Consider the following 20,871-nt stretch of genomic DNA (forward strand, 5'->3'; position numbering starts at 1 on the left):
GCTGTCTTGCTCAGGAAATTGCTTGATTGCAGTCATAAAATATATTATTCCATGAAGTGTGAGAGTTGGTAATTTTTATTATTCCCCCAAAGTGTGGCTTGTAATGTGAACTTTTTCATAGCTTGCAGTTAAGTATTGAGAAAATAAGGTTAATTTATATTCCCTGTCTGATCTTAAAACCAAAACACTAGACCCTTTCTTGCTGTGTTTGACTTTGGATTATCAATATATCTGATAATCTGTATTATCTGCAAYGGCGCGAAAGCAGCATTGTGCGTTCTGGGGCCTTGGGAAGGCAGTGGAGCCACATGGATTGAGGATACGACTGGGATACAAACCCTGGAGTAGCCTGCTTGGATCTGCTACCAGCCTGTGAGCACTGCCAGCAGTGTCAACACTGTTTCATGGGGCCAGTTGTTTGCATGCCTTAATCTTTTTATTCAAAACGTGACTTAAAACCACAGTATGGTAATTTCATTCTAAAGTGGTGTAGAACAAGAAGTGACAGCATGTCAGTTATGTTTGCAGGTTATGTTATTTTTCCCCGAATACCAACAGACTTGGGTTTTGGCCTTTAGAGATGTGAATTCTTTGGGAATTTAGTGTAAAATCACTGAATTTCTGTTTTTATTAGATTCTGATAAGAAACATTCTTTACTTAGAGTGTAAAACAAATTTCTGAATGGAATATGTGCAGTGGTAAAACAGGATTTAGAGGTCTAAGAAGACATTTTATGATTCAGACTTTTTTTGAAGCAGCCTCATAAATATTCTCTCTATTGTATGAGAGAAATGACATCTGCAGAGGGAGATTTAGTCAAGTTGGCCTTTCTGCAGGAAGCCAGAAGACAGTGCCACGTACTGATGAAAACTTCTGTGAAGACAATGGCTTGCTATTTTGTAATTGCAGTTAGTGCCCCTGGTTCGTGGGAGTTCTGGAGGTTTGTGGGCAAGCAGGCAGCCAGTTCTCTTCCCTTCTCCATCCTTTAACAGCTCAGAAGAGCTTTGGGGTTTCTGCAGTTGCTGCCACCTCTGCAGACATGGAGTCTGTGTTTATGGGTAGCCCCAATAAGTCTGATGGCTCCTTAGAATAAAGGTTTCATAGGCTGGAGGGGAGGCAGGGTTTGAAAGGATATAGCAGWTTTTTTTCAATTCTTTCTGCTTTGTCCTTCTCCAGTTTTAATTTGTTAGCACACCTGCAGGTCTGGCATTTGTTTTCTTTCCTTCTCCTTTTCATTATATCTATATATAAATGGCTCACTGGAGGCAAGGCTACCTCCAGATTTATTTGCAGCTCTCTTCACCCTTTGCTGTCCCCCTGAACATGCTGTATTCTTTTCTTTCATTACTGAGTGGTTTGCAAGAGGGAATTGCTGCATACTGCTTTTGGAAATCTCTGCAGAAAATAAAACTTCAGCACATTTCTCATTTAAGAATTATTTTTAATGGTTGGATATAAGTATAGATGTAAAGAGCTTTTAAGAGGAGCATAGTTTATCATCCCAGAGGGACTGGAGATGAAGAGCATCACATCTGGAAAGTTTTGTAGTATAAATAAAAGCAACTGGAAACAGATGGATAATGAGGAGTTCATCTCCTACTACAAGTCTTTCTGTTTTAAGAAAATGCCAAATCTGTTTTTAGTACTGGACCATATCAGCAAGTATTTTAAAAAAGGACTTTGTGTTGCAGAGGAAGTTGAAAATGAAGGGGGAGATTCCTGTGTTCCTGTGGAGTTAGGATTTATTCACACAGGTGAGGAAGAACCTCGGGGCTGAGCAAAGCTCACCGACTTGAAACCAGTCTTCTGAAAAAGCCAGTGCTTTAATGGTGAAAAATAGCATGCCACTTTCACAATATAAAATCAGTTATGGCCTCTAGGATTGCAAGGACACCTAGTATTAGTATTAACAATTACTCTGTGATTATCACTATAGAGAGATTCCTTGAAGATTCTAGTGCATTTTATCAGGAACTGAATATTGACACTGGAGATACTGGTGTAAATCCCAACCTGATAATGGTTTATTGTAAATCATCTCGAATGAAATGTTGTGGCCTCTAGGAGTTATGACCAGAAGGTGAACCAATAGCAAACATGAACTACTCCTTAACCCCCAACAAAGATGCATTCTTGTGCAGAAATACTGACTGATAGAAAACTTTAGGCTATGAATTTATTTGTTGGGTGCAGTTTTTTTGGTTTGAAGTTTGAAGATATGCTCCTAAATGCCTTATGAATATTTTAGCTGAGGTGGGTAAGTTCTTCATAACACACCATGCATATCAAAGAAACTGTATGCAATATGAAGGAAATCAAAACAGTTCAATTTCAAAAGCTGAGAAACAGCAATATTTAAAAAAAATTCTTGCATTTAGACATATGAAACTTTTTCTTTATGAAACAGAGCCAGTAACAGAAATTGTTGACAGAAAACTGAGAATTTCAACTTAAACACATCTTGACTTTATTAGGAGTATTTGAAGTGGAAACGTCAGAGGTTGTATCTCTTCTTGGACTTGACTAAAATGATTTTTTTTTGAGCCCTTTGAATCGGAGTACATGGGTGCTGGGGTGAGTGTGCATGAGTGAGTGAAATCAGCTCTGTGAATCAAAATGTATACGTAGGGAAGTTTTAAGTCTCCTGCAAAGAGGTTGTAGCTTCTGTATGGCAAGTTACTTTCCTTGCAGCTGAGCATGTTGCTTCTGAAAAGTGAAATCTAAGAAGATAGCAGGTGCTTATTTGTCAAGTTATTTTGTGAAATCTGCTTTTAAAGATGCAAATTATGCGGAAGAAATGTGAAAACAAAACATAATCTATTTTAATACGCCAAATACTKTGCTGGTGATCGGGGGATTTAAGATAAGCAGGGGTGAACAGGTCCAGCAGGTTTCTCTTTCCCTTGGTAACCATCTGCATTTGGAAAACACTAATCCTGAACTAAAATTTGCTCCAGTGCTGGATGGCYGTCAGCACTGTGTGGCACTGAGCTGTGGAGATGGGCTGGTGACAAGGTCGGGGTGCCTGTGCCTGGCCGGGGTTCAGCCAGCCCGCAGGGAATGTGAGCCCATGAATAGCAGTGTGTATCACACTCCTTCAGCAGACGTGTACATGGAGGTAAGGGGGAATTTAGGTACTGTTTTAGCCTCAAGTGTTGAAATGTTACAGCAGGTTCCCAGCTCGCTGCTGCTGAGATATTCCTGTGCACTCTCAGGCTGGGCAGCGTATTGAGGCAAGAGGCGATTGCCACTTCTGAGACCGAGCTTCCTCCTGCGGAGGCACATGGAGAGTTCATGAGGTGGTTTGGGCCAGTATCATTGTATTAGAAGTGGCTGCACGTGACAGGTGAATGCTGCATCATCTTCTTCCTTTTGCAAAAGCGTTAAGCTTGTGTTTGACCATGTATGTGCTCTTATATCTTAAAAAATATTTTCTTAATGCTGATGTTCAGTTGGTTTTAGATGAGTATTTATTTCTAATTGGATTCTAACTTCATACRTTTTACATATCAGTATACAGATGTTAATTCAGATACATCAGCTGAACACTACTTATTTTTCTTTTGCAAGTTTCCCAATTGCCTTGTCCTTTTAGCAAATACATACTGATCTTTATCAACTCTGGTCCTTTGGATGTTGAATAAGATTGGTTGCTATAAAAGTCTGGGTTCACTCCAATTCCATACAGACTCTAATGTATGTCACTCATCAGACAGATGTCTTTAGACATGTTAACTGAGGGCTCTTTGACGAGGAGTTTCTGGAAAACATGAATCATCACACATGATGATTTCACATCGTCTACGTGGCTTTACCTGGTCCACTGCAAACTTTAAGAAGGTCCCAAGGAAAACCAAGCACTTGGTGCTTACTGTGGACTTAGCTTTCAGCAGCTACACTTTGCCTCCATGCTGTGTGCTGTGACTCRCTTGGATGTGAAGACATGTTGAACCTGCCACAGATGAAGCTACCTTGGTACCAAAGACTACCTATAGTTTCTGCTATATGTAAACTAGTGAGGCTTGACTTGTCATTGAGCAAAATGTTCTAACCTCACACTGTCACTTGCTGGGTCCCAAGAYGACCAATTTCACGCCAAAGCAGAAGAGTTTGGTGAGGGATGCTGCCCGTCTCCCTGAAGGACGAGGAGGGAGCTGGGAAGCCGGAGCACGTGTGGGCCGGGGTGGCGAGCTGTGTCGCTGTGATGAATAGCCTGCCTGCGGAGAGGCAGTGGAACAGGAGAGGTGCGTGCCAAGTGCCGGTGAAAAGCTCAGTACCTTGCGCGGTGAGGAACTGTTCCAGAACAGCGTGTCCTTGCGTAAAGATTGTCCCGTGGTGCTGGAAGGTCAGGGAGACCTCGAAGTTATCTGCTGCTTTGTAAACTGATGGACAGTGTTTCCTGACACGAGATCTTGAGTGTTTCACTGTTTCCATTCCCTTTTTTATTCTCTAGATGTCATCAATATAAATTGTATTATGCAGCATTCTGAAAACTGTTTCTAAGCACTAAAAGAGCCTTCCAGGAAGGGTATAGTTTTATGCTTTACCTTCTTGAAGATACTTGGGAAATCTTTTAAGATACTGTCTGGTCTTGCAGAGTCTCCAGATGTCAGGAGATGGAAGAGGTGAGGAGCAGCCTCCAAAAACGTTGAAACTCATGGCCTTTGTGTCTATATCTGTGCTTGCTTCCTTTGGCAGGTGCCTATGTAGTTCCATTAGCCTTGGTGCTGGTGGGCAAGAAGACAATTTGCCAAGGAAAGGGGGAGATATATATATATATACACACAGGAACAACGCTCAAATGTCAGAGCCCTTTGGGGTTCATGGCTTTACCTACTTTTTTTTTTAGTTAGCAAAATTTTAGCGATAATTAGCATAGATATTTTTTAACTTAACAATTTTTAACTTTTAGCAAWTTTGGATGTTTGGCATGCCACAATCTTTTATTTTTTAACCCAAACCTTGGAACTTTCCTGCCAGATTCTGTCACTGTCACTGCTCACAACAGGCAGTGCAGGGGTTGCTGTTCAGTGCGTGTGAGCACTTTGATTTGGTGCCYGCAGACGTCAGTATGAAGTACTGGTATTTCATATCAAAACATCAATGAGGGGTCTGTAGTCAAGAGAGGCTTTCTCTTGAACTTGAAGGACTTCATAACTCTTGTTTAACCATTTATTACAGGTAAATAAGACTGCATCATGGCCCAGATATTGTGGCCAGCTGGTAGCCTTTGTGTTCAAGGTACTTGTATAAAACTGAATATTAGCAAGTTTTTTTAAGAAAAGCTTTGAAATAATTGAACTCCACAGTGTATTTAAGAAAAAGAAGTACTTTGTAGGCTTCCTAATTTAGCCTAAGGCTAAGTCTTGTAGATATAATTATGCTTTAGGAGCCATTTTAAGTGGTAGCTGAACCCTTAACCTGTGTTTCCTCTGGAATAATTACAGGATGTGAAAATGGCCAAATGAAATGCTTATTCATAGGGATTAATAGAATTAGTTAAGCTGCTGCTACCCTATGGTTAACTTGCCTTGTATGTGTGCATAGAAATGGGCTGTAACGGCATGTGTTGTATTTCCTATCTCTTACTTGCTAAATTTTTGCCTTATGTTTATTACCTGCTATATTATATGAACTGTTTAGTGGAGGAAAAAAAAAAGGGCATTTTTAGCAAGAACCCTTGCACGTACTTAAATTTCAAARGTTGGCTCTGTTTAAAACAAAACAGTGATCTTAGAACTTCTATTCCTTTTTCAGTAAATAAATGTAATAGATTGAGTCTATCACCTTTGAAGCAAACACTTTTTGTAGTACTCTGTAGATCCTGTGGCAATCCAGACTCCTAATAGACTTGAAAATACGTTTTCAGATGTCAGCAGCAGTGTTGGCAGCTACAACAGAATTGGGAGAAAATAATAAAAATCACTAGTCTGTATTGCCTGAAGTGATTGAAATGTTAAAGTTGGCAAAAAACAGAAGCATGAAGAGCAGTGAAGAATAAATCTTATTTAAAAACTTGTGATAGTTAATCATTYTACTTAGTAATATAAAATACTTAGAAATGAATTATGAAATTTAGTTTAGTACCTCTTGAAAAGAACTAATGTCTTGTAGCTGTGTCAACTTAAGTTCTGATTTGTGAAGAAAAAGGTCCTCGGCCAGTACCTGGCTGAATCTCTAGGAATATTGTCCTTAACAGTAAACTTGTGAGTCAGAATTGGAGAAGAGCTTAGAAATCAGTGGGATTTTGTGCTAGAGAAGCACCCTGGGAGTGACTGGAAGGCTTCATAGCCTGCTTGTCCCTTGTAGCTATAGCAGTCACTRAAATAAGAGGGTTTTTTCACTTTCTTTTTTTCTTTATTAATAGTCAGTGAAGTTTAAATGCAAAGGAGATTAAAAATATATTATTGAATCAAGATTTCCTTTCTTCTGGTTTAAATCATATTTGCCCCTATTTRACTTCCTGTTTAAGTATTATCCTAATATATGTAGGGGAAAAGCTTTAATTTCCTACATTTCTGCATCCTGTGAGTTAGAGGATTTCTCATCTCTTTCCTGATGAACATATGCAGTCATGTCTCTTAAATGCCAAGTGGACTGACTACAAGAGGGGATGTATTTTTTCTTTATGATAATTCTTCAAATAGGAATGCTTCCAAATTTATTTTAAGTCTGCAATCTGTGCCTTGCCCCTTGTGTAGAATGCAGAGCAGAGCATTTCCCCTTGATGTAAGTTTGAGTTCCACAAAAGGGTGACTAACGAGGGAATCCGAACAAAACCAGGGAATCTGTGGTAAATGGGAATTACTTTGCTAAAGGGTATGTGTAGCTGTGTGGTTGTTATACTGTGACAGGATGATGGGAGCTTATGAGCACAGCTGTGTGTGTTGAGGTGTGACACTTCAATTGGGAAATTATATACTAAATTATCTTTCCTTTCATCTCTGTGTCATAATGTCTTTTGTTAGTTAAGTAATTTTTAAAGAACTTTGAGAAACGTGTGGACTGGAGTTGGAGGGAAATAAACCTGGCAAATTATTAACGTGAACAAATATAATAAAATACTGTAGCATTGGGCTGCTGACTATTCCCTACCTTTGTTAAAGGGCATTACTGTGCTGTATTTAAATAGCTAAATACAGCTTCAAGTCTTTCATTAGCATGGCTTTTATTCAGAAGGTGCTGCTTAAAAGGAAGGGATGGGAGGGAGCAACTCAATCCCCTTAGGTGCAGCTAGCAAATTGCTCAGGCCTTTGCAGCACTGCTCCAATGCCAGTGCCCTTTGCAAATATTGCTAAACTTCTACCAGATTTTTTACGGTTATGAAATAATAATGTACTAGCTGATGGTTGCGCTCCTGGGAATCGTGGGTTTCTGGGAACTATCCCCTYGCTTTCCAAGAAGACAAGGTCTGTTCTGGGGAATTCATCTGGAAAGGGTGGTTTTTGCAGGGGAGCTGGGGACCAGCTGTGGAATTCCAACTACGTGGAAAACCTGGGGCAGAGATGGGCAGCAAAATACGGAGGGAGACGGGAAGCTTTGAAGGGGTCATTTCAGCAACCTTGTTGGGGGGAAAGGTCTGTGTGCACGCACTGCCCTGCTGACCCTTAATTATTCAAGGGTAATGCTATATATTCTTCATGCCTACGCAGGATGCCCATGGGATAATGCTCCCAATCAGTCCTTGCCTTCAGGCAATTTCCACGTATGTATTTTGGTGTATCCAGGTAAGTTTATGTACTTACCGATGCTTGCACTGGTGCTACTTAGTATGCAGCCTTTCCTGCTGAAGAATATTCAACTCTAAAGTAAACAGCARCCAAAGGAAACACGCTCGGATTCGGTTCACAAATTACTTTCTACCGCAGTGAATTAGTAACTTGGTTCTGCRTTGTGGTGAGATGCCTTTTTCCCCTGTTCTTGTACCATTGGTTTACAAATTCCTTTGTACTCCAGTGGMTTACTAACTTAGCTTGTTGTAGTTCACTGCACCAAAGTGAAAAAAAAACATGTAATTCCATTTTCCCATATTTCTTTTACTCATATGCTTCTAATATTAGAATTATCAAAAAAGGATAAAAATTGTAATTCACTTTTGAAACTTCCCCCATAGCTTTTTTTCATGGTGGAGCTATTGTACCGCTTGCCAGGTACATGTTAAAACCTGATATTTATATGTCTGTACATAACAGCTTTAGTCTGCTCTCAGGACAATCTTCAGCAAGCAGCTAATATGTCTAATGCTGTTCCCTGTGTGTACATACTTGCTTTGGTATCAGCTTTGCATCGTTGTCCTCTCTTTCCCTGTGTGCCTCAGTGAAGATATTGAACTCACATTCATGGTGTGTGCAACACTCCTCCTGAACCCATTACCATATGCTCTTTGCAGTGTCTCCAATAAGAATCTCCATAAAGTCCACATGGAAAATACAGTTATGTAGGCACTGCATTTCTACTGGTATGTCAGTCACTTTTTGGGGTAGGAAACAAAATAGGTCTTTTGAGGCTCAGTCTGCACTTGAGATACAAGAGGGATTTCCACTTGTTCAGAGTAGCTGGAGGTCACATCAATCCTTAGTACTTGGAAATGTATTTTCAGGCTTTTCCATTGAATTTACCTGCCTTAGCCTGATCTTTTTAGCTACTTAAAAAGTATAAATAGATGACTCATGTCAACACACCTGACTTCTTCAGCACCTTTTCTCCTCTACTTCTAAGCTTAGAAAAACCCCACACTAGAAYATCCCAAGTATTGATTTCTTTACTGGCTCTGGCACTGTATTCTAATATTGGTAACTGATTTATCTAAATAGTCAACTTTAATGTGAACTTAATTTGTCTTGTGTCCTCTTGTTTGTCCCTGGAGAATTTTGTGCAAAGCTTGCCCAAGCTGACTGCGTTGTGAGCAGCTATATTTGGGCTATTTTTTTTGTGCTAGGAAGTATGTGGGAATGGGTGTAGTGGCATCGTGTTTCTGCTGATAGTGCTGGCCTRTATTTATGTAGGGAGGCAGAGAAATCTTTCTGAGCAGGCTTGATTGTTGGTAATACATTGAAGGTGCTTATCAGCCTTTTAAATTGTGATACCTTTGCAGGCTACTGGGATGCTCGTGCTTAGTCCAGTTTCCTCAGGCTCTTTGTAGCCCTGGGAATGTGATGCTGTTTTTTATTTTCTTTTTTTTTCTTTAGACTTCTCTGCCTGGAAGGGTGGAGTTGAGGCTTTTCACACTAAGAAAATATTTGAGCGTATTATTCCAGAAGGCAGCCTGAAGTTTCATTTTTGGTGGATTTCTCTTGAAAACAGATGGATCAGGTTTCATGCTGGAGGTTGAAATAGGTCCTTGTCTTTCCAAGCTAGCAAGAGGAAAAGGCAGGGCTGCTGTGAGCAAGGAGGGCTCACTGTGTGCCTGCCTGAGTGCCATGGGTCCTCACAGCAAAAACTGGGGAAGGAGAAAGTCGGAGTGTGGGGAGAAACGGGGACATCCATAGAGYGTTGTCTGTGGCTTTTAGTGATGGTACATTTATATATGTATGTACTGTGCTTGTCTTAAATCAATAAGATATTTCGCAGAGGGCTTAATGTGTTTTGCCTCGTGGCAGATGCATTAAGTGAAATCTCAGATTCCTCATGCTGTAGCACTTTTCTATAATCCGCCTCCCTTGGAATCCATCTGGCAGTGTCTATTCATTTTCTCAGTAGATTTTTAAATGCGGCTGATTTGGAGTAATTTGTTTAATTAGCTCACAACCAGCTCTGTAATGGCTCCAATCTGGGCTGCTTTCTTAGCGTTTGCCCGCGGGGCTGATAAATGGTGCTGAGGGGAAAGGGCAGCTTCCTGTGAGGGGCTGAAGAGCCCTTGGTCTTGTGGACGGCTGCGGCCTGGAACCCCGGCCTTATTAGTTTCATTTACAAAGCTAAAGTACATATTAACTGTGGCAAAAAAAAAAACTTATGGAACAGGACATTTTTACAGTTACTTAAGTGCTTTGTGGCTTTCTACTACAGTAGAACCTTAGTTTCTAYTGTAGAAGTATGTAGCTAGAACAGGAGTTTCTACTATAGCACCTCCTCTGGACCAAAAAATGAACTAAGGTAGGTTAGGGGTAAGAGTGGGAAGGTGGTCTCAGATGAGTAAGAAAGAGGTGCTTTTTGGCAGCTAAAAGCACTTGCCACAGGGACTGTCATGTCTATAGCTGTCAAGGATTAGTCCTGCCTTGACTGCAGGGAACGCATCGCCATCTGTGTATTTAACATTGGCTTAGTGTAGACAAGCTCTTTGAAATAGTGAAAACAGCATAATAGTGATATCATTTACCCAGAGGCTATTTTTTTAAGTGGAAGTGATTATTTTGATACTCTTTAAAAACACCAAAYGAGAAAAAAACAGTTCTGATTCTTATTGCTTTGATTAACTTGAGCTCCCTGTGTCAGGAGTGTTGGTCAGTCACCATTTCTCTCTAGTTGTGTACAACAGTTGTGCATGTGGGAAGTACTCCTGGGTCCCATCTACTTACATGTGACCAATTGCTGATCTGAGCAGTGCAGAGCAGAGTAAAATAAAAAAAGACTAGGAAGAGGGCTTCCAGGCACTCCCAAAAGTGAGAAGGTGGTGTGGAAGTTCTCCTGATGCCTCTTTCTCTGTTCCTGAGTCTTTGCAGGCCAAGAAAAGGATGTTGTGCTTGGTTCRTCTGTGCAAGGCAGAAGGAGGGAAGCATCCTTCTGTACAGAAGGTCTTTTATAACGAATGCTTCCCTAGGAGAAAAAAGAGTGTAGATATTTAACTGTTGATATAGGTGCAACTTCCCCATCGGATCCTTCTCCTCCCAATATAGRCCATGATCAAACTGAAATATGAATTTCTCCTTATGGGAGCATCTGGATATGAGAAAATGGGAACTCTGGAAAACTGTGGCATATTTATTCAAAGTTTTTTTTCTGGTCAGTAGTTTCCACCCAGTACATACATGTGAAACTGTCATTTTCTSACTGCTCTTCCCTGCAGCCTCAGGGGAGCAGAGAAAAAAAAATATTCCTGCAACTGGGAGAAAGTTTGGAAAAGGCCGTGATAAGCTTTTGATGAATATTTACCAAGTTGTAACAACTTTTGGTTTTTTTTTGTGAAAACTCTATTTTTTAATGCTGTTAAACGTGTCCTGCCAAAATGATTTGCATTTGAAATACTAGTTTAGAGTGGATGGAAATTAAGATGTTAGATCAGAATATTAAACCAAACCTTTTCTACGAGGAGCTTTGAAATATTAGGYCAACCCCTAGGTCATATGAACACAACCAGACTTCAAGTTTCAGAAAGGACAAGACCTTGGGTGCACAACTTGGTGTTGAAAAAGGTAGGATCCCCACTATTTAGGCCCTTTTTAAGAATTTCAGTGAAGAAAAAGAGAAACTGCAAAATTTCTATACTAATTCTTTGGAAATCAAGTCAATTCTTTTAATTTGAAATCTAACTTGAAATATATATTGTGGATGCGCAGGGTCTCTAAGATGCTGCTATGGCAGGTATTTTGGGGAAGATGTATTTACCTTCAGCCTGTGGTTTCTGCTAATTAGAAACAAACCCCCAAAATCTGAGCCTACTTCAATAGTTTATTTTCTRTATATGAGTTTTCACATAAAAGGTATGAATAAAATGTGTGGAGATTTCCTTTCAAGTAACCTCAGAGAATGGAAAAAAGTAACACAGACTGACTAAGCCATTATAAATTAGCTGCACATCTTAATGTGTAAGTGATAAAATGTGATTAGTGACAGACACTTGGAAATGAAAAATGTTGTGTAGGTGTTTTTTGTAATAACAATGATTTTTTTCCTGTCAACTTATAACAACTGTAGCCTAAAAACCTTCTGGTAGGAGCAAGGACACTGTTTGGCTTGGGCTGTTATCAGCAAGTYGCTTTTGTTAGGCCTTCTGTAAAATTTCTTGCTGTTCCAGTATTGTGAAGGAATTGATAAACATTTGGCTGCTGTTTAGGACCGGAGTGAAACGGAGCCATTCTGCAGCTCTTGAATTGGTGTTGATATGTGTACAACTACTTCAGATAAGATAAGCGGTGGAATTGGGAAGGTTTTTAGAGAAGCTGTCTACATGAGCAATTCGTGCCTCACGTTTTGGAGCGATAATGCCGTGGTTCATTCAAGGGCTATAGGCACGGCAGAAAGCAAAAGCTCTGGGCCTACTACCTCTACTTGTCTCTGTGCTCTTTCACGTTTTCTGCAGTTTGTGGAAATTCCTTTCCTTGCAATATGCGCRTGCTGTGGTGCTTTTCTGACCCAGTGCGACTTTCTTCATCCGTGTCCTGCTGTGGTTACTGTRATATCATCTTTTCTTTTCCCTTTAGACTTCAGTCTTCTAGCCTCGTCTAAGTTCTCTGTTTCTGGAGCTGCTCTTGCTGAGGACTTCAGTAAGGTTTTTTACATTAACATTTCCAAATCCCTGCAGAAAATGAATCTTTCTTGAGCTATTTGCTGCTGCCAARATATTTAAGACATACAGCAGGTATTTCCATGCAAGTCCTGTCCTACTCCCAGGGAAACCTTTGGTTTATGCAGTCCTAATAGAACTGGGAGGAAGGGTGATCCTTAGTTTCTATAGGATGTAAATTTTGAGGGAGGCTAGAATAATAGAATTGGAAGGTCTGTCTTAATTATAAAATAAAACTTTTCAGAATATCACAGTGTTTTTTTAAAAACAATGTTCTTTGTCCATAGGGTGGAGTTGGTTTCTTTTGTTCTCGGGAGCTGAATAGGAGAAAGGGACACTTCATCTTTTCCCGATAAAGGTAAGACAGCATCTATTGATAGAGCTAAGACACTGCTCACTATTATGAGCTCCTAGCACGCTTGTCAATGGAGGGYTTGTTTGTTTTGGTTTTAAAGGAGAGGAAAAAAAAAAGTCTGTGCTTTGTAGTAAGTTAAATATGTGATAATGTGGTTTGTTTTGAGTGGAATGTGCAATTCTACCACGGGTATCAGCAAAACCTGTGAAGATAAGCAAGTACATGTAGTTTCAYGTGACAAAGTAGAAAGCAATTTGTTCTGCTGCTGGAACCTGTGACATTTTTTATATTCCCTTGAACTGACCTCAGGCTCTCTCCATCACGCTTGGGTGTTCAGTGAGGGTGTTTTAAAAAGAGCTAGAAGTCTGTACCTTTATTCGAAAAAAGTACAGAAATAGCTCTTATGTACCTGATACGTATTGCTATATGAGACAAGAGAAGCTTTAAATGGGAAGAGTTCTGAGATGTTTTAACTGAGGTTTGCTATTAAAAATAAGCAGTAAATGCCTATCTTTTCCTTTTCATAAGCAGGAGAGGAAGGAGGCAACGATATTATGGAAGCTGTCTGCAAGACATGGTTTCCCTCTGTGTCCCTTGCTCTGTATTCTGCTGAATGGTGTGACCTTTTCTAAACATTACAGAATGTGAGTTAACATTAAAGCCTATGAGAAGCGTTTAGAGGTATAGCCTGTAAACACGCATTGACCTCTTCACTGCACATTTTGACGTTGAAATTAGCACAGTTGCCTTTGCTTATTTCTCCTTGGCAAATTTTGGAAAGTATTTGCAGGAAGAGTGTTAGATGACACTTGCATAGCAGGGGGGGGTTGATGGAGTTTAATGACTACCACCTGCTCTGCAGCTTGTCATATATGTGCTGTTTATGGCCTCTAGTATTGGGAATGCTCTGTTTTTTTTAAGGTAATGTTTAATTTATCAAGAATGGTAAAGCTTGATGGGACTTTCTGAGAGTTAAGTAGTTGGTAGAGGAGGAGGAAAAGAGTGAAGCACAACAGCGTAGGAAAAGCCTGAAGTCTCCAAACTTCACCAAATTTGTTTGTGCTCAAGTAGCTGTAAATTTTGAGGTTCTTGGTACAAATATTGTAGAGTTTTATAGGTGTATATAGATACAGTTTCAGCAGTTTAAAAATGCTTACTGTGCTATAGTTCACTGTCTCTGGGGGGAAAAAAGAGCTCTGATCATCTGTATACCCATATGGCTGTCAGTGCATAGACACTAAGTTATGCTGACTTCTTGTTGAAGTGGGCGATTAAAATGCTTTTGGTAGAAAAATATTCTTTCAAATTATTTGAGTGGTTTCTGAATTTAGGCTTTAAATTCGATCTCTTAACCCCTGAAAAATGCAAATAATCCCTCAGATTTCAGTCAAGTCCTTCAAATACATTCGGTAACTGTGACATTAAACCTCCCTTTCTTTGCTCTGCAGAGTTTATGAAGCTTTTTCATCTCAGAATACTTGCATCTTTGTGGGTTTTGTTTATTTAACATTCATAGTCTCGAATGCTAGATTATCTTTTGATTTTCAAATCAAAAGATATAGAAGAGAAATTTTCCTATGTAAGTCATGGCTGTACTGGAGAACTCAAGGGCTCTTAGTAAAGGAATGTGTTCTGGTATTGGATTTGCTAAAGATGCACGGTAGGAAAATTGCTATGCTAACATACATAAATGTATTAATTTACAGGTAAATTCATATGGCCTGAGCCTAATCTCATTTGGCAAAGACTTTGGTTGAAGGGAATGACAATTTACTGGGTTAGGATCTAGTTGAGTCTGTCCGATATGTCTTTTTTCCTGCATTGACAAACTCATTGCGAGTGATGCCTTTTGTATATACCTGTTCAGACTGTATCTACTGTGTGAACTTGTTGGACAGAGGCAAATAATTATGTTTCTATTCTGTCTCTAAGGCACATTCCTCTGAAGCAGAGCACTCCTGTATTTTCTGTTTTGAGCCAAAGTTATTTGTCTTTAGAGACATCTCCTTGCTGCTTGTGCATTCGTTAAACCTTGCTGAGGGATACATGGCTAGTGAGTAGGCTTGAGCCTACAGTTTTTGTATTTGACAAACTTGGGTATGTCTGACACCTGAGGTGTGTGATTTCCTGTGAATATGCAGAGAATACCCTATGTATCAGACTGGCAACACTTAATTAGCTCTGTGTGTGAGAGGTAGGAATTCTTATTTAGAGCTTTAGTGCACTAGAGGGTTGAAAAATCTTGAATTATGCCAGARATTTCCAAACAATTCCGGTTTTGGTTTTTATCTGGAGCTGGTAGCTCACCTGGAGCTGTACAAGGGACTTGAGCTATATAGACTGGGTAACTTGGTGGCATCCCTGGAGAAAGGGCATTATGGTTTGGTAGCCCTTGTGGTGTGTTTTGTGGGTCCCTACACTTCCCCTTGTCACTACTTCTGCTTCAGCTTATATAAACTTCCAGCAACTTCCACAACTTTAGGTWTTAAGGCCGTCTTAGCTGTTTCCCAATATTATGTGTTTGTGCTCATACTGAAAGCTTTTGCTCAAGTCTGTCGCATGTGCCTAGTTGTGGGACAGATGCTTTGAAAATTGAGCCTGTGAGAAAGGTGCAGGTTCTGCTGTTCTTGTTGCAGCCCTCCCCGATCACTTCATAGGCTGGTTAAACACAGTCACGTCCCTGGGACAGGAAGCTGAGGGAGGAAAATGATCAGAAACTGCCCCTCATCTTCCTTGAATTCTCCTGTCCTGGTTATGGCCAGMGATATTTTTTCTTAATCAGAATGTAATCTCAGTCCAAAACGAGCTTTCTTGCCCATGTGAGTCTTAATTCTTCCTTCCCTGCCTTCCCCCCTTCTTTTTTTAATAACTTAAAGAAATCCTTGGGGCAGCAACAGTCTTTGTTTTATAGCAGAGCACCAGCTTGTGCTTATTTTCCACGAGAGGGGCTGTGTCAGAAAGCAAATGCTATCCCCAGTAATAATATTTGCCTCAGAGGAGCTTGACCTTCTTTGTGCTATTTTTGGAAACAAAATGCCGGAATAAGCATTATATCACAAATCAAGAAAGGGAAATAGGGTTGCTATTTCGCTGAAATATGAACAGGTCTTCAATACTGCTCAGATGTTTGTTTTATTGGGGGAGCCCAACTTTCCAGGAAGCAAGCTGTTTTTTTGACTTGTTCAGTTTGGATTTTTCTGCTAATTTTCTGTAATCTGGTTATCAGAATAGACAGTCACTGGTGCTTGGAAGGCTTATRTAAGGATGAGGACTGAACCACTGCAAGTGCTGTTTGCATTTCCAGTATCTAGTTGGCRGTGGAGCTGCTAGGTGAGTGGGATGCAAGGGTGCTCTGTGACCAGGAACAGCCTTTAAGCTTATTAATGAGTGACTTAGGGCAAAAAGCAACATAGCAGGTGTGATTTGTACTTTTTCTCTTCTGGACTCACTTCCTTCTGCATCTGAAAAACTGATCCAGGAGATGGAGGCTGGGAGAGGAGTGGGTGCTGCAGAAGGGAAATGAAGATATTGCCTGTCTTTTATAATACACCAAAGGTAATTTCAAGTTTACCCATACCAATATTACATGTGAAGTTAAGATATTTAAATACAATGCTTACTGACTTTTATATTGGCTTTATTCCTGAGAATGCACAGGAAAATATGCTCTGGAGGGAGGCAAACAGAAGAAAGGTAAACTGGCCTGGTTTGTGCTCTACACTGCCAGTTAACTGCAAGTGTGCATGTGTGTCCATATTCCATACATATATTTGTATTTATGTAGGGAGGGAGGTCTATGTTTATATATATATACACACTTGAAAAAGATTGGTAGAAATTCTCAAAGGCGGGATGTAAAAGGTACTCTGGAAGGTAGGAGATGTCCAAAGAACATTGAATTCAGGGTTTTTTCTTCCTGTCCACTCAAATATTCCAATCCTTCCTCATCACTAACACTCAAATGTAGGGAAAAATATTTAATTTTAACTAGTGATGCTGAAGGGACAGGAATTCAGGAGGGAGAAGCTAGAATGGATCAACTTAACTGCAACAGTTTGGGATTTGAAGTGTCTGGATTTGTTTCTGTGTTTTTGGTGGTCTTGTTTTCCTTTTTGTTTGTGTTAGTTTGTTGTTTGCAGAGAGGGAAAAGGGAGAGAAGAGATTGGTAGTATGGTGTGTTATTAGACCTGACAGGATGGACGCTTGGGACATGTCAGGACTGAGATTTGGTTCAGATATATGTTTTTATTGCAAGAAGCGTGGTGCAAACAATTACAGAAAGTMAAAAGGCGGGAGGAGATTTTAAAATGTTAAGGCAACATGACAGAGGAGTTTGAAACCACAGACTATGCATGGAAAAGTTGTCCAAAGTATGAGTTTTAATATGGACATTATCTGTGTACTCTAAAAATAAAAGCTTATTTAGGCATTTATGAATGGAAAACTGAGGACTTCAGAACCAAGGTAAAGTATTAGTATGCAACCCCTGAGGCCTTGAGGGATCAAAAGCAGGATGTAAACAGCAACTGAAAGCACCTTATCTGGGTACAGAAAGTACTGTTAGAGTCTCCGTGTCCTTGAATGAAACTACAAGTTGTAGGACACTTGAGAGAAAGAAAATGTTCCTGCCCTTGGGAGTGGGAAGGGGTCTGTGACATCCTGCCGAACACAGAAAATGCACATTGTGTGGGTCTCGAGGACTGTGAATTCCCTGCTTGGAAAGATGTGTGGCAGGTCCAGAGCAAAAGGGGAGGAAGCAGAGCATGGCTTCAACCTGCACAAGAGGACTTGCTGACTGAGGTGCTTTCTARTTACTCCTGGCATGTTAGTGTTAAAGCAGCCTCTGTGAGCTCAACTTTCCTAAAAAGAGCAGCAAGTGCTTGGGAAACAGATCATTACAGTGCCCTGAAGATTACTGACTCCAGGCCTGCTTAGCTAGCACACAAGTATTTCATATGCTGCCCCAAGATAGCATAATAGAAGCATGTGATAATTTTTCTTCCTGGAAAACACATTTTAYCTGTAGGCCCACTGAAATCAGTGGGACTGAAGGACATGGTTTAAGTAAACCACTCACTGGTCTCTGAATAGCACTAGCGGGACCTTAYGTACAATCTTACGCAGTCAATTTGGAAGGATAAATAGGAGCACCTACATTCAGCATATGCTTGGGACAATCTTTTAAGTAACCCAACCCTTTGCATGAGTGATTGCTGAGCAGCATATTGTAAGCTACTCCAAGGACAATTTGCCCTTTATGCTTGAAGATCTCGCACTTTGATAATCGTGGCTTTGTGTCAGGGGTTGAATTGCTTGTATAACATACCCTACAACCTACTGGCGTGTTGAGTGAGTGAGAGYGTCTCTGGAGAGCCACAAATGGGAATAGTTACTTGCAGAATTATGAGGCCCGAGCAAAGGCCTGGGCCTGCTGTAGGGATCGGGCTGCCGCATGGAGGAAATCAAAGCCCAGGTACGTGATCCAAACCGTGTTTGACATGTCAGACTTGGGTTTCGCCAGGAGACTCACTGTGGTATTTGGTTATGTTTTGAAAACCCGCAAGTGTAAATTAGAATGAGCTAATTTTATAATTATTCCCAACAGACACGCAAGTAACTTGGTCTCAAACATGTTTATTTTATGAAGACACAATCATTCGAATAAGAAGTGCTGAGAAACCACAAGTGGTTTGAGCAGTAGGAGCTTAGAGCTTTTGCAGAAACGCCCGTGTTTAAAATGTGGTTGCATTTGTTTAATAGGCATTCAGAGTCTTCTGTCTTTCTGTGGCTTTATGGCTCTCCATAGAAGTAAGACTAAGCCATGTATTGGGGGTTGTTTTGTTGTTGTCTTATTGTAATTTAAATTCTAGGAACCGAACTGGGTATTCAGACTTAAGAAATGAAGTCTGATCTTGTAGGAGAAATTGATGTTGTTCTGATCTTGCAGGAGAAATTGATCTTGAAACTGAATAGGAAGTGGGAGACTTGCATAATCCAGAGTTTTAATGGATTGTGATTTCTGAAAGGACAAGGATATCATTTTAATATTCTTTTTGACCTCAGAAGCATTAGAAATAGCCCAAGCAATGGACAGGTGGCAGAGGGCAAGGATGTTCTGTGTGACAAGGGCACCATATGCAAATATTCTAAGATTGCAAACTAAACCTGTGTATAAGGCTGGATGCTTAGCAATGTTGAGGTTCACAAGCCTCCTTTGTAATGAGCATGTTCACAACTGCCACGGCGTGCAGCAGACTTTAGAGTTGCTGTGGAATAACTTCAGAAGAAACAAATATTTGGCAGTGACAAATAATACATATTGATATTTAAGTCTTAATTGTGACTTAGTTGTGGTTCTCAAAAGGTCAGATAGAATTGGGTAGCATATTTTTAACTAAAGTTGATGTAATTTAAGAGTGAAACTTGGTAAATGCTTGAAAACATCAAGCCCTGCTCAAAGYAGGATAGTATAATTTGCTAAGTTAGATGATATGAATTACCAAAGATATAGTCAGTATTTGTATTAGGTTTCAGACCTTTTTGACATTTTTTAATTTCTAGTATGAAGTAATTATGAGTATTTGGTGAATATTGACTTAGAAGTTGGTTTCTGAGTTAGAATTTTTATTTCAGTCTTTATGTGTGGAGAGCTTGTATTCTTTTAAGGACTTGTTAGGCTTTTTGGAATATTTGAAAATACATTTAGGACTTTCTACTGAGTTGAAATTGCTTTTCATAAAGTTACCCAATCAGTTATGTTCTAATAAGTAATGAATGTGTACTGTTGGTGAGAAAACAGGTTTGTAACTTGAGTGTAAATCTTTAATGAGAACAGATTTTAAGGCTTGAGGAAAGGATGGGTGGTGAATATGGAAGCTGGATTTATTACTGCTCTCCCGCAACACTCTGGCTCTTGAGTTCCCAGCATAGTCTAAACCTACAACTCGGAAGCTTCCTCCGTGTGGTCAAAAGCTCTTGCACTCATTCCTCTCTGTTTTACTAGGCATGCCTTAGTATTTGTCTTTTCCATCAAGAGGTGCCTTTTAATTTACTGAGTGGAAGTTTAGGGCTTGTGTGCCAAGTTGGCGAACTTAGTGTAACACGAGTGTCGCCCGGGGTGCCAGTACTTTCAGTTTTTGCAGCAGTATTTGCGTATATGAGGTCCTATATATTTGGGCAAAGCTAAAGCTAAAGGAAACGACTTTCAGTCCGTAGATTGCTAGTGATGCACGTTCTCTCAAAATGCAGTATTATATAATGAAAAGACTAAGGTGTGTAGAGAGCCTATGAAGGCTGTTGGTCAGCAGACATTGCTAGTGTTTATAGGCATRTGAAGAATTACGCTAAACACTGGTGCTATACATGGAGAAAGCAAGAACCTTCCCAAATGTGGTACCATGTGGAGAGAGCCTCAGGGTAAGAAGTTTTTTCACGTCCTTTTTAGGTTTATGTAGCTGTTAAGTGTGGGAAATTGATTCCCTTTTTGCATGTCCATCTTTTGTGGTTGTAAAAAGTTTCACAAACATTGTTTGTAGGACTTGGCGTATAGAGGCACCTTGGAAGCATCTTTATAAAGGGTTGCTAACTGTGAGAGAACATGAAGGTGTTGAGAACTAAAAGCAAGAGGAGAAAAAATAATCAGATTAGTCCTATGAAGCTTTCTAATTCTAGGTAAATATACGTATGCTGGGGGGTTGGCAGAATAAAATGTAGACAACAATAGGGCTTGGCACATACAGAAATTAAGGAAGTTGTTTCTCCAATGTCATGAATCACAAAATTATGTAAAATGCCTATAAGCTGCAAATAAAGTTTCAAGAAACTTTGAAAACCATTAAGTTTATTTTTAAAACTTTTTCTTTGCAGCTCCAACAATATGTAGAGCTGTTGCCATAAAGTAAGTTAGAGCTGTCACATTAATATGAAGCTTAGTACTGCAGAATAAATTGTTTTCAGTTAAGGCTGTCCGTCTGGCTTTGTATTAAAAGATGTTCCTACTCAGCTTTCCTCCATTAGTCTATATTAGTCTATATGCACTTAAAAGCTACAATTAAAATGTCATCTGAGGTGTGCAGT

At 39.9% G+C, this 20,871-nt stretch overlaps 1 long non-coding RNA gene across 1 annotated transcript in view; it reads left to right on the forward strand.

The window, feature by feature from the left end:
• The window catches only part of LOC112949368, a 57,960-nt gene that overhangs the window by 16,909 nt on the left and 20,180 nt on the right, over positions 1–20,871 (forward strand). Inside the window, exon 2 of the long non-coding RNA XR_003249815.1 lies at positions 12,728–12,798. This is a non-coding gene — a long non-coding RNA (uncharacterized LOC112949368). The remainder of the gene's footprint in view (positions 1–12,727; positions 12,799–20,871) is intronic.

This window comes from Nothoprocta perdicaria, unplaced genomic scaffold, assembly GCF_003342845.1.
Source record: "Nothoprocta perdicaria isolate Ctin4 unplaced genomic scaffold, notPer1 scaffold_291, whole genome shotgun sequence".
Lineage (NCBI taxonomy): Eukaryota > Metazoa > Chordata > Aves > Tinamiformes > Tinamidae > Nothoprocta > Nothoprocta perdicaria.